At 42.5% G+C, this 12962-nt stretch overlaps 1 non-coding gene across 1 annotated transcript; it reads left to right on the plus strand.

The window, feature by feature from the left end:
* The first annotated feature begins 633 nt into the window (after positions 1-633).
* LOC120112813 lies at positions 634-742 on the plus strand. Its single transcript, XR_005514445.1, has one exon. It is a non-coding gene; the product is annotated as a small nucleolar RNA R71 (small nucleolar RNA).
* Positions 743-12962: the final 12220 nt, after the last annotated feature.

Raw genomic sequence — 12962 nt, forward strand, 5'->3', positions numbered from 1 at the left:
AGAAAAGTTTGTATGGATTGCAAGGTATCCTCGATATTTGGCTTTTGAGAAGGTGATGGTGCATAAGTAGGATGTACAGGTGGAGGAGCTGAATGGTGTGACTGTTGAGGATGATCGTTTCTCCACCTAAAGTTTGGATGATTCTTCCAACCAGGGTTATAGGTATTCGAGTATGGATCGTTATAAGGCTTTTGGTAGGAGTTCATAGCATTTGCTTGATCGTGCAAGACTTCTTTGAATGCCGGTATGGTGGGACAATCAGTAGTAGTATGACCCGACATATCGCAGATACCACAACACTCGTTTCTAAGCTCTAAAGTCTTGACAGGTTCAACCTTCCTAAGCTCAATTTCTTCTACCTTCCTAGTGAGGGCTGCCATTTTAGCATGAAGATCATCATCAGTTCTAAGGTTGTAAAGGCCTCCCTATACAGAGCTAGTAGGCTTAGGCAAAGACTTATTGTTTCTATCCCCGTTATCCCAAAGTTGGGCAGTCTCAGCAAGGGAATCCAAATACTCCCATGCCTCATCAGGTTGTTTTTCTAAAAATCTACCATTGCACATGGTCTCTACAAATTGTTTCAACTGTGGAGATAAACCTTCATAAAAGAAGCTAATGGTTCTCCAAGTTTCGAATCCGTGATGAGGGCATGAGAGAAGAAGGTCTTTAAATCTTTCCCAACATTCATAAAATGTTTCATTATCTTTTTGTTGGAAATTGCTGATATGTCTTTTCAAAAAGTTAGTCCTTTGTGTGGGGAAGAACTTCTTTAAAAATTCTCTCTGCATATCTTGCCAATTTCTTATTGATCTAGGTCGCAAAGAGTTTAGCCATGTTTTGGCCTTATCCTTTAGAGAGAAAGGAAACAATGTCAACTTGAGGACATCCTCGGTGACATTTGGCACTCTAAATGTAATGCTCAATTCTTCAAAATCCTTTAAATGAAGATACGGACTCTCGGACTCTAACCCGTGGAACTTGGGCAGCAATTGGATTACTCCGGATTTGATGTCAAAATGTCCTACATTATCAGGAAAAATTATGCATGAAGGTTGACTAGTCCTAGCCGGTTGTAGGTATTATCTTAGGGTCATAACATTGGGTTCTCGTTCTCGATTGTGGTGACTTCCCGCATCTTCATTTAAATCAGCCATCTCACAAGGTGTGAGATACTGCGAAGGAATTTCAGGGATATGTCCTAAGGGATGATCTAAAGTTGTACGACTTAATCGACCGGTGTCGTCCCTATTCCACTTTAGCATGCAAAATATTTTCCTCTTTTTTTTTCTTTTTCTTTTTTTAAAAAAATAAAAGAAAATAAAAAATAAATATAAGTACCAACTAAAGTTACCCTAAAACAATATCCTAAAACAAAAATTTTATTCACAATCAAACATGCAACAAAACATTACACCTCAATTTCTAATGTTTTTCTTAAATTTCTAGACAGCTCCTAACTGGTTTGAAGAGGACACCTAAGCCTCCAATCCGGTCTAATGAACCGAGTTGACCAGGTAAGCTCCTAGGTAAGTGGAGGGGTCACGATGCGTTCGCAAAGGTCCCATTTAAAACCCACTTGCCTCGAACAGATGATCTGTCTCCCTTATAGGGACAAAGCTTGCCTAGACATCAACTAAGCCATAGAGCGAAATTGGTGCAACTTTCGGTGGTCTTCGTCCTATTGAGCTCGAATGTCCTTAGGGGCCAACGTCTAGTTGATTTTAGTTAAGCTTAGGATATTTATGCACTGGAGTGATTTTTGGGCTAAGGACGAGTGATGAAATCCCGACCTTATCTTTTTAAATGGGTTCAGCCCTTAGAATATTTTATGCTGATGCCTTATACTATATGCAACAATCAAGAGATTTTTTTTTTAATGTTTTATGACATGACATTAAATTTCATTGAATAGGTGATCAAGCAAATTAATTATTTTTTTTTTTAAATTTTATGAGTTGACGTTTGAAATTTGAATTCTGAAATTTGAAATTTGAATTCTGAAATTTGAAATTTGAAATTTGAAATTTTAGGTTTTCCCTCTTTTTTTATTTTTGAATAATCACCCTTGATCTGTTCTTAAGGTTTCTTTTCTTCAATTTTTAATTAGCAACAAGGGTTAATGAGATATAATAACAATATAATTCTGATTCTAAAAAAAATAAATGCAGAAAATTTAAAGTAGAAAGCAGCAAGGTTTCGTATTAATCTGATGGTCTTAAAAATATCAGAATGTCAATCAGACCGTTCCGATTATCTAACAATGTGTCTTGCACTAGCTGACCAAATTTGAATCAAATCAGACGGCTAATTTCTATGATATCGGAGTTTGATGCCAACTGTGCAGGGAATTAAAAATAGTAGTAAAGATGCAATTTTTTTTTTTCAAAAGAAAAATACTAACTACTAAGGTAAAAATTAAATCTAAAATTATACTAATAACTCAGCCGTTCCCCGGCAACGGCGCCAAAAACTTGGTGCAAAAATAAAACTGCTCTCCCAAGTGCAGGAGAATCGCACAAGTAATATAACTCGGGAGTCCGAGGTCGATTCCTCAGGGAACGATCTATAGATTATTAGCGTAATTTTTAGATGTAATTTTCAGTTGATTTTCAAAAGTTAAAAACAGAGAATTAATAGATAACTAAACAGAGTTCAAGAATATAGAGAAGGCTAGGGATCCGGAATCCTCCTTGACAATATTACTTTCATCAAATAAACTTGGCGATTCTTGATTAAGGATTAATATGATAGGGTAGTCCTAATCATGGAATATAAAATCTGAAAACATGAATTAAACATCCAAGTATTTATCGTGCCGGTTACGTCTACGACAAATCAAGCATCGAAACAATCCATGCATCAATAAATATAAACCATACAAGATCTATCTAATAAATAAATATGCAAGAACCCAAAACATACCAATGGATATAAAACAATTAAAATTTAAAGTTTAGAGTGTACTTGATGAAAACAACATGACAAGGGTTCATCCATCACCCTTTGCCAAGGGAATTAGCAAGCCATTACAAACATCAACATCTCTCCCTTTCTCACTCCCTTTTTTTTCTCTTTTTCTTTTTGGAAACAGGGCATACCCTGTTTCCTTCTTCTCTTTTCCCTCAACTGCAGCCGCCGGATCCCCTGTTCTTCCTCTTCTTCTCTTTTGAAAAACCGAGTCCCTTCTCTCCTCTATTTTTTTGTGTGGGAACCGGAACCCCCTTTTCATCATCAGCCGAGGGAAATATATAGATAGCATTCGATCCCCCCTTTGCATGCGATGGAGATCAACGGAAGGGCTGCATCTCGGGCGATGATCAGGATGATGGGATCGCGGGCTGCTGGGAGGCGCTGATCACGGGCTCGTGCAGACGCTGTGGAGGAGGCGGACGGCTGGGAATTGGATGCGAGAATGGATCACGGAGGCTGATTTGAGGGAAAGAGGCAGACGCGGGTTGAGGCTTGGAGGTGAAGCAGAATTGGTGGAGGAGCGTGATCTCTTCCGGACGACCGCTGGGAGCTTGGGAGATCTCGAGGGCTGATACGGGCGGAAGCATGGGATGCGGCTTCTGATCACGGGTTTCGGGCGGACGCCGTGGATACGGGATGATGACGAACGCGATGAAGACTTTGGATGCCTGAGATTGGGCACGGGAGCTTGGATTGGGAGATCATTGCGAGAGGAGCTGGATGTTGATCACGGGATGCTAGGATTGGGTGCGGGGATCAGATCACAGATCCTAGCTCACGGACGGCTGGAATCTGGAGTTGCATTGCGGAATTTGGGGAGTCGCTTGGGTGCGCGAAAGAAGAGTCATAGACTCTATTCTGCAGTTGGAAGGATGCATCCTTTTTAGATGAATTTATATAAAATAATGTTAAAAATTATAATAAATGCTAAGGATAAAATATTAATCATGCAAATGTTAACATCTATTATTTATCATTATTTTGCTAGCATTTGGCTAAGTTAATTGGTACTTAGATCGCACTTTTGTGCTCTCATCAAACCATCTAGCTTTTGTCTCACATTTTAAACCCAAACATATAGAAGAAGCTGAAAAAGATGTAAATTGGATAAATGCGATGCAAGAAGAATTAAACCAATTTACTAGAAACAAGGTATGGAACGTAGTTGAACGACCCTCTGAATATTCAATTATAGGTACCAAATGGATATATAAAAATAAACTTGATGAAAATGGAATTGTAATTAGGAATAAGGCTAGACTAGTAGCAAAGGGCTATAATCAAGAAGAAGGTATAGATTTTGATGAAACCTTTGCTGCTGTAGCTAGACTTGAGGCAATTAGACTATTACTAGCATTTGCATGCTCTAAGGATTTCAAATTATTTCAAATGGATGTAAAAAGTGCATTTTTAAATGGGTATATTAATGAGAGAGGTGTATGTGGAACAACCTCCTGGTTTTGAAAATCATCAATACCCTAATCATGTGTATAAATTGAACAAAGCACTTTATGGTTTGAAACAAGCACCTAGAGCATGGTATGAAAGACTTAGCAAATTGCTACTAGAACATGAGTTCACTAGGAGAAATGTAGATACAACACTGTTTTTAAAGAAGAAAAACAAAGATATGTTAGTAGTGCAGATTTATGTTGATGATATTATTTTCGGTGCTACTAACAATCGCCTCTGCGAAGAATTTGCTGACTTGATGCAGAGTGAGTTTGAAATGAGCATGATGGGAGAGCTGAACTATTTCCTCGGACTTCAAATCAAACAATCTGAAAAAGGGATCTTCATCAATCAAGCTAAATACATCAAGGAGATGCTTAAGAAGTTTGATATGGAGGGAAACAAGTCAATCAGCACACCCATGAGCTCATCATGCAAACTAGACCAAGATGAATCAGGTAAATCTGTAGATCAAAAGATGTATAGAGGTATGATAGGATCCTTATTATATCTCACTGCAAGTAGACCTGATATCATGTTTAGTGTATGCATGTGTGCTAGATATCAGTCTAATCCTAAGGAATCTCATCTAATTGCAGTCAAGAGAATATTTAAATATCTAATAGGAACGAAAAATATAGGTTTATGGTATTCTAAAGAATCTAGCCTGAACTTAATAGGATACACAGATTCAGACTTTGCTGGTTGTAAACTTGATAGAAAAAGCACCAGCGGGTCATGTCAATTCTTAGGAGAAAATTTAATCTCATGGTTTAGCAAAAAACAAAACTCGGTTGCATTATCTACTGCTGAAGCTGAATATGTTGCTGCCGGAAGTTGTTGTGCTCAAATCATGTGGATCAAACAACAACTGGAAGATTATAGAATTAAACAAGATAAAATTCCTATTAATTGTGACAATACAAGTGCCATTAATCTAACTAAAAATTCAATTCAGCATTCAAGAACTAAACATATTGAGATAAGACATCACTTCATAAGAGATCATGTACTGAATGGTGATGTGACACTTCAATTTGTTTGCACTGATGATCAATTAGCTGATATCTTCACAAAACCCTTGAGTGAAGAGAGATTTAGTGTGCTTAGGAGAGGATTAGGAGTGATTGATCCATCCTAGTGATGTTCTCTTCTAGTTCATTGATTTTGATGATTAGGTTGTGTTAAATATAGAGTCTCTCATCGATAATCATCAAATCAGATCATAACTTAGTGATTGTTCCTTGGTTGGTACGAAAATAGCATGATTTTTAGGTGCGTGCCAGAGTTCGAGTCGATTCGGATACGTTTCAGAGTCGGCTCATGAGGGGGAGTCGACTCGCACATAGACGGGAGTCGACTCGAGGTCGATGGCAGCATAAGGGGAGTCGACTCGCGCATATTTTGGAGTCGACTCGCGACTTACTGGAGTCGACTCGCGGTCGGGATCTGAGTTTTTAACCCTAATCCAAGCGTTTAATCAACACTTCCATTCATCGCCTCCACTATTCACAAAACCCTAGAGCCGTCTCCGACATCGTCTCCGACCTCCGTTAGGGTTTTTCCGTCAAGGTTCTTCCGTCCATTAGGGTTTTACCCCATCCCTAGGTCAAACATGCCCCGTAAGACGGTTGTCCCAAGCCGGAAGAGGCCCCAACCCGCGAGCGGCGCCGAGCGACGGTCCAAGGCTCGGAATGATCCCGTGAGGCCACAACCTCCGGTTCGTTCCCCGCCGAGGCCGGTTCCCTCGCGACCGTGCGCCGGGAAGGCGGTCTCCACCGGGAGATACGTCAACTTCGACTATCTCTCCCGGGAGGGCTTCACTATAGGAGATAGGTTGAGGGCCCAGGGACTCGAGTTCTTTTGTTCCCTAGATCTCCCCACATACCCAGGGCTAGTTAGGGAGTTCTATGGTACCGTGTCCAGGGGGAATGGTGGGATACAGGGAACCGTAGCGGGTGTCCCGTTATTTATTTCGGAGGATTTCATTGCTCAAATCCTCCATCTTCCCCAAGTAGGGGTATCTCCTACTCATCCGGCCGATAGGACTGAGGCCCTTACGGCCATATTAGGGAGTCCACCCCAGTCCCCACTAGATGAGGTGTCCGCTAGTTCACTGTCAGTTGAAATGCGGCTCCTCTTGAGTATCATCTCTAGGACCCTTTTTCCTAAGACCGGCCGCTTCGATTTTGTATCTGAGAGGGACCTAGCCCTTATGTTCTACATCCTTCAGGATACTCCAATTAACTTCCCAAAACTCATTTACAAATACCTATGTGAGCCACTAGACAGACCTAGGCTCACCCTTCCTTATGGGATGATGTACACCCTGATCTTTAGGGAGTCCGAGATCCCCATTCCTGAGGGGGAACCCTCTCGCACACTGCGATGGACAGATCGCATGAGTGAGGGAACCCTACACAGGATGGGATTTCATAAGGTAGAGGGAACCTGGGTCAGGAAACCATCCTCCTCCACACCTACTGCTAGACACTCCCCCAGTCCTGATCCTGACTCAGACTTTTCCACCTATCCCTCCACCTCAGCACCATCCACCTCAGCCGGACCCTCATCTTCAGCACCACCTACTCAGCCGACAGAGGTCCGGATATCACCTGAGCAGCTCCGGGAGTTGCGACAGGAGATAGTGAGGGATCTTCGGGACGACCTACTGAGGGAGCTCCGAGGTCTAGCGACTGCTCCCTCCACTGCCCCCTCTTCTGCATTGGTTCCCTCACTGACAGCCGTGACCGAGATGACGGCTCATCTGAGGGAGGAGATCTACAATGTCAGAAGCCTCATACAAGCCCAATTCTCAAACATGAGCGATGTCACAAGCAACACACGGAAGATGCGAGATGACATCCGACACGACATGGGCAGCCAGAGCTAGGGGGCTGAGGGACTGGCGAATGTGTTGATCGCAAAGTTGGACACACTCCAGGAGAGCCTGACTGAGCTTTCCTCGATTCACAGTAGGGCCACCTTGGCGATCATCACACAGCTAGGGCACGTCACAGATGGGGTCAGTCTACTCATGGAACAATCAAGACTGCCCAAGGGAGCCACATCCTCCTCCAAGAAGCCCTAGCTTATTTTTTTTTAGTTTGAGACATGTATTTATTGCTTTACTCTTTGTATTCACAAGTGTACCTACATATACATCAATACAATGAGTAGACAATTTTCTTCAATACTGTGCAAAGTTAATCTCTAATTGCTTGTGTGGTGTGCTTTCTTTCTTTTTGCTAAGATGACAAAAAGGGGGAGAAATATATTGAATAGACATGTAAAGGGAATCAATGAAAATCAATAAAAAGAAAATTTTTAAAACACACAATAATTTGTTCTTAGTGGATTCGATACCTCGAGGCTCATTATCTCTCTGTTGGGGCTCCTAATGGAGTAATCTCCAGAATCTATTCAAGGGATATTCGGAAATTAGTTGAATCATACTCAAGAACAAATTGGCAGATTTTCCCTCTAAAAATCAAAAATTTAAGTTCAAAAGCTTCAATGCACCAAAAGAAAATTCTGAGAATAAAAACAAAGTTGAATGCATGTGTTGAGGGGAAGAATCTGAATTTTTAAGAAAGCAAAATTATTAAATATATATAAGCCAAATAATTGATTGCATGACATGAAGGCTTATATAATTCCAAATGAAAGGGGGAGCTTTAACTTCAAAATTTACTATTTCACACCTTTTAGTTTTGGATAAATTAAAATAACTAGACACTTGAATTCATTTTAAAATTTTACTATAAATCTCCTTGTTTGTTGAGCAATTCACTTTACATATACTCAATGTTTTGTCATCATCAAAAAGGGGGAGATTGTGGATTGATTGATTATAACCCTATTTGATTTTGATGAGCTCAAAGCATTTGAGTATATCTTATGTTTACTAATGAATTCAATCTAGTGGTTCAGTGAAATTCTTGTAAATTTATGGTTAAGTGTCTCTAGATTTGGTTCAAGACATTTTGGATAAGTTAAGAAATCAATATGAACCAAAGTCTGAGACTCGAGTCGACTCCGGGATATTACGAGTCGACTCCAAGCGTATCAGAAGCACTGGCACAGGCTCGAGTCGACTCCTGTACATTACGAGTCGACTCCGACTGAGAACAGACAGACGAACAGAAAGATCCAACTCAAAACCTGTCAGCGAGTCGACTCTTGAAGAGCGCGAGTCGACTCCGATGCTAGCCGAGTCGACTCCAGGGTAGTATGAGTCGACTCCAGGGAGTTACAGACAGAAAGACAGAGAAGGTATTTTGGACCCTGAGAGCCGAGTCGACTCCTGAGGAACGCGAGTCGACTCCGATGGTTGGCAGGTCGACTCCAAAGGAAGCGAGAGTCGACTCTCAGTGTAATACAAGGCAAAAGTTAGAGAGCAACTTTCGGACACTGAGATCCGAGTCGACTCCCGCAAAGGCCGAGTCGACTCCGAGACAGCGCGACCCCAAAAAGACAGAAGACAGTATTTTTGTCTCTGAGAGGCGAGTCGACTCCAAGACAGTTCGAGTCGACTCCAAGGCAGCGCTATCCCAAAAGGACAGAAGACTGCTTTTCGGATACTGATAGCCGAGTCGACTCCAAAACAGTCCGAGTCGACTCCAAGACAGCACGAGCCAAAAGACAGAAGCTCGGGAGTTCGGACTCTGAGCGCCGAGTCGACTCCCAGAATTTCCGAGTCGACTCGAGTGAGCAAAGTTGAAGAATACATCTATGGATTTCTTGGAATGAGCCGACTCCAAAAGTGCCAGGTCAGCTCCAGACTTTGGGGAGTCGACTCTGGGTTAAGTCGAGTCGACTCCCAGTCGAGAAGAGCACTTTAATTCAAATCCGGAACAGTTGCCGAGCCGACTCCAGAAAAGCATGAGTCGATTCCTGCTGCAGCCGAGTCGACTCCAGATCGCGCGAGTCGACTCCGATCCCAACGGAAACATTGTCAGGATGTGCAGAATGTGCAGAACGGCTAGATAATTGTATCTAACGGCTAGTTTCCGTGGGGAATGGCATAAATAGCTACAGAGGACTGTAGCAAGGTAGAGAAGCGATATTCCTTTCAAAGAAAACACAAAATCTTCATCTGCCAAAGGATTTCAACGGAAAAGAAGGAAGAGGGCCATTAACTCCATTCAACCAACTCTTCCCAGCATTAAAGAAGTCTCCTTCAGCCTTCAAGTCTTCAAGACATTCAAGAGGAGACCCAGAGTTCAAGAAGCCCTCCTCTACATCATCATAAACTTGTTTGAGGGCTCTTAACTTCTCTATTATTTATATCGCTGTATATCTGCTTGTTAAGAAGCTTTATTTTTCTGTTTGTTCTTCAAACCATTTGTTCCTTACTTGATTCAATCAGGGGATTGAATCAAGGGTGTAAAGGTTTGTTGGTGAGCCTAGGTTGAAACCAACGTGTAAGGGTTTGATTGTGAGCCCGGAAAAACAATCGGGTGGTTCTAGTCGGTGAGCCTGGAAAAACCGACCGAGTTCGTTGTGATCTCGCAAAACAACAAGTTGGGTTGTGAGCTTGTAAAACAACCGGCTGTAATCCGAGGGGTTATAGTGAATTTTCAAGTGAGGCTTGGGGAGTGGACGTAGGAGCAAGGGTTAGCTCCGAACCACTATAAAATCATTGTGTTTGTGATTGCCTTGTCATCTTTTACTTTCATTTCATTCACTGCACATAGCATCTAACTAATCAACTTGCAAAAAGTATTAATTAGTTATCCACTAACATTTTAATTGTAATAATTATTTTAAAATCCAATTCATCCCCCTCTTGGATTGTCTATCTGGGCAACAAGCATGTAGTGGCTACCCAGCAGAATAGAATGGTGAACCTCTAGGTGCAGTTATCATGTGATACAGTCCTTCTATCGTGGATCCCTACAGGGCGGAGGTCATGGACAACTCGTCAAACCCCATCGTCTGTCATATGTCAAGATTTATTCGACTTAAGCTCGAGAGTGGAAAACTCTTTCTCCACTATACAATTTGCTCCGACCGAGGTCTTACGAACTCAGTCTTATAAATCACATAGGATCTCTTCTTATCTATCAAGGTCGATAGATTCCTTATAGGTGCATAACCTACTCCTACAGTGAACCTACTGCAGCCAATCTACACTGCATGGACCCATATGGCTAGAGACCATGTATATGTGCAGTCAAACTATAATAACCTCACTGTCAGTAGCCGAAGCATCGCAGGTCAAAGGACCAGTCATACTACTGCAACATCAAGCAAGTCACTGACGAGTGGATAGACATCCAAGTGATTTCTTGTTTTGGTCACGCTCAGTACCCTTGTTCTCTAACAAGCACCTGCACTATCACTTCCGTGTCCCTACACTGTGGACTCGAGTCTCGTCCATCCGTAATGAAAGTGATGTGTGCACTGATCTTATCGGATCGATCACCGTCCTCGTGATGATCCATCGATCAGGAGCATTTAGAAATTAATCACTAATGATATATAGCTCAAATTCTCAACTCTTGAGTATATGCATCATCATCTTATTAATTTTTTGGACGATTCATAGACACATAAACAATATGAATGAAAAAGATGTCTTTTATATATTCAATAATAAATAGTCAAGTATAAAATTATGTGCCAGAATTAATAATGTGTCAGCCTTATTGGCTTCTTGGGCATATATCTAACACTTACTGGAGTCGACTCGACTATCTTAGGGATCGACTCGGAAATACTTTGAGTCGACTCGATCACAGAGTCTCCGAAAGTTGATTCTCTATCTTTTTAGACTGCTTTCCTCTGGGAGTCGACTCGGACATACTGGGAGTCGACTCGCCAAGAATTGGAGTCGACTCGCAACCTTTTGGAGTCGACTCAGTAACAAGGTCTAAAATCCATCATTCTATCTTTCTGTCTGTTACCCTTTGGAGTCGATTCAGGACCATCTAGAGTCGACTCGCCAAGCATCGGAGTCGACTCACAACCTTTTGGACTCGACTCGATAACAGGATCTAAAATCCATCGTTCTGTCTTTCTGTCTGTTATCCTTTGGAGTCGACTTGTAGAGTGCCGGAGTCGACTCGAGCTTGTGCCAGAACCTTTAAACCATCCGGAGCCGACTCGCAAAGTTCCGGAGTCGACTCGTGATGCAGACTTTGGTTCAAATTGAGTTAACACTTAGCCAAATTACTTTGAACCAAAGCTCGAGGCACTTAAATAAAAATTCACATATATTTGCCTGAAACACTAGATTGAATTCATTAGTACAACATAAGATATACTCAAAATGTTTTGTGCTCATCAAAATCAATTAGGAAATACTCAATTACTCCACAAAGAGGGACCACATGATTTCTAATTGGATTAGAAAATCTAAGCATGAAAGGAAGGAACTCTCTCTTCTTTCCTTCACAGATGAAACAAGGGAGGGGCGACCGCCCCTCCTCCTTGATTCACACCAAGAAAGGAGGGGCGTTTGCCCCTCCTTTCCCTCTTGATCACCACACGCCCAAGGGGAGGGGCGTCCGTGTTGGTTGTGTTGGGTTTCCCAGTGCCCTGGGGTGCAGCGAAAGAAACGAGATTATTAAATTTTCTTATAAAACCCATTATATGAAATCCTAATAAGCCAAGATCACCTTAATAGTATAACCAAATTGATGAGAGCACAAAAGTGCGATCTACACATCACTTAAATTAGTATTATTGCTAACAAATAATGATAAAAGTGCTGCATTAATATTATATTTTTGTGGGATGCAGGTGATTATAAATCAAAGCTAAGATGCGCATTGGGTCCAAACATCACCGCAGGTGACCAGCCAACTGCAGGTTTCAACCCCAGTTGCACACTAGGAGTCTAAGTTCAGCCATCCAGTTCACTGCAACAAATTCCCAGCAGCCCGTGCATCTCAGCCCGATGGAGCCCACGTGCAGCCCATCCTCTTCTCCCGTGAGCGATCCAAAGCATCCAAGGCCATGCTATCAGCTCCTTCAGCTGTCCGTATGTGAATCTCCCGTGATCAGCTCGCTTCCGAGTCCCAGATCTCAGCTTCCTTCCGCTTCTTCCGCAAGCCAGAGCATACATCCCAGCCGTCACCACCGCATCATCTGCCGCATCCATGAAGCATCCGAATCCAGTGATCCACCTTCCAAATCTCATCTTCCCTGCATCCGCAGCTTCCGCCGTTCCTGGAGTTCTCCCATGCATCTCAGCATCTGCGATCCTCCGCGTCCGAACCAGCTTTCGTGTCTGCCTCTCCCGAGTTCCAGCCACATCAGCGATTCGCCCGTGAAGCCTCCCAGCGTCCACGTGTTCAGCGATTTTCCAGCAAGTCCCGACTTCATCCAGCGTCCACGCTCCTCCCTTCCGATCCATCTGCCTCTTCAGCATTGGATTCCCCAACGATTTCACATCCGCGTCCGAAGATCCCGGCATCTCCCGATTTCAGTATCCCGTATCTCAGCATCCAACACGTCTCAGCCTTCCGAGTCCACATCTTGATCTTCCGGATCAGCTCCCATGCGTTCCAACCGATCCCAAGCGTTCAAGC

The sequence above is a fragment of the Phoenix dactylifera genome, chromosome 12, assembly GCF_009389715.1.
Source record: "Phoenix dactylifera cultivar Barhee BC4 chromosome 12, palm_55x_up_171113_PBpolish2nd_filt_p, whole genome shotgun sequence".
NCBI lineage: Eukaryota > Viridiplantae > Streptophyta > Magnoliopsida > Arecales > Arecaceae > Phoenix > Phoenix dactylifera.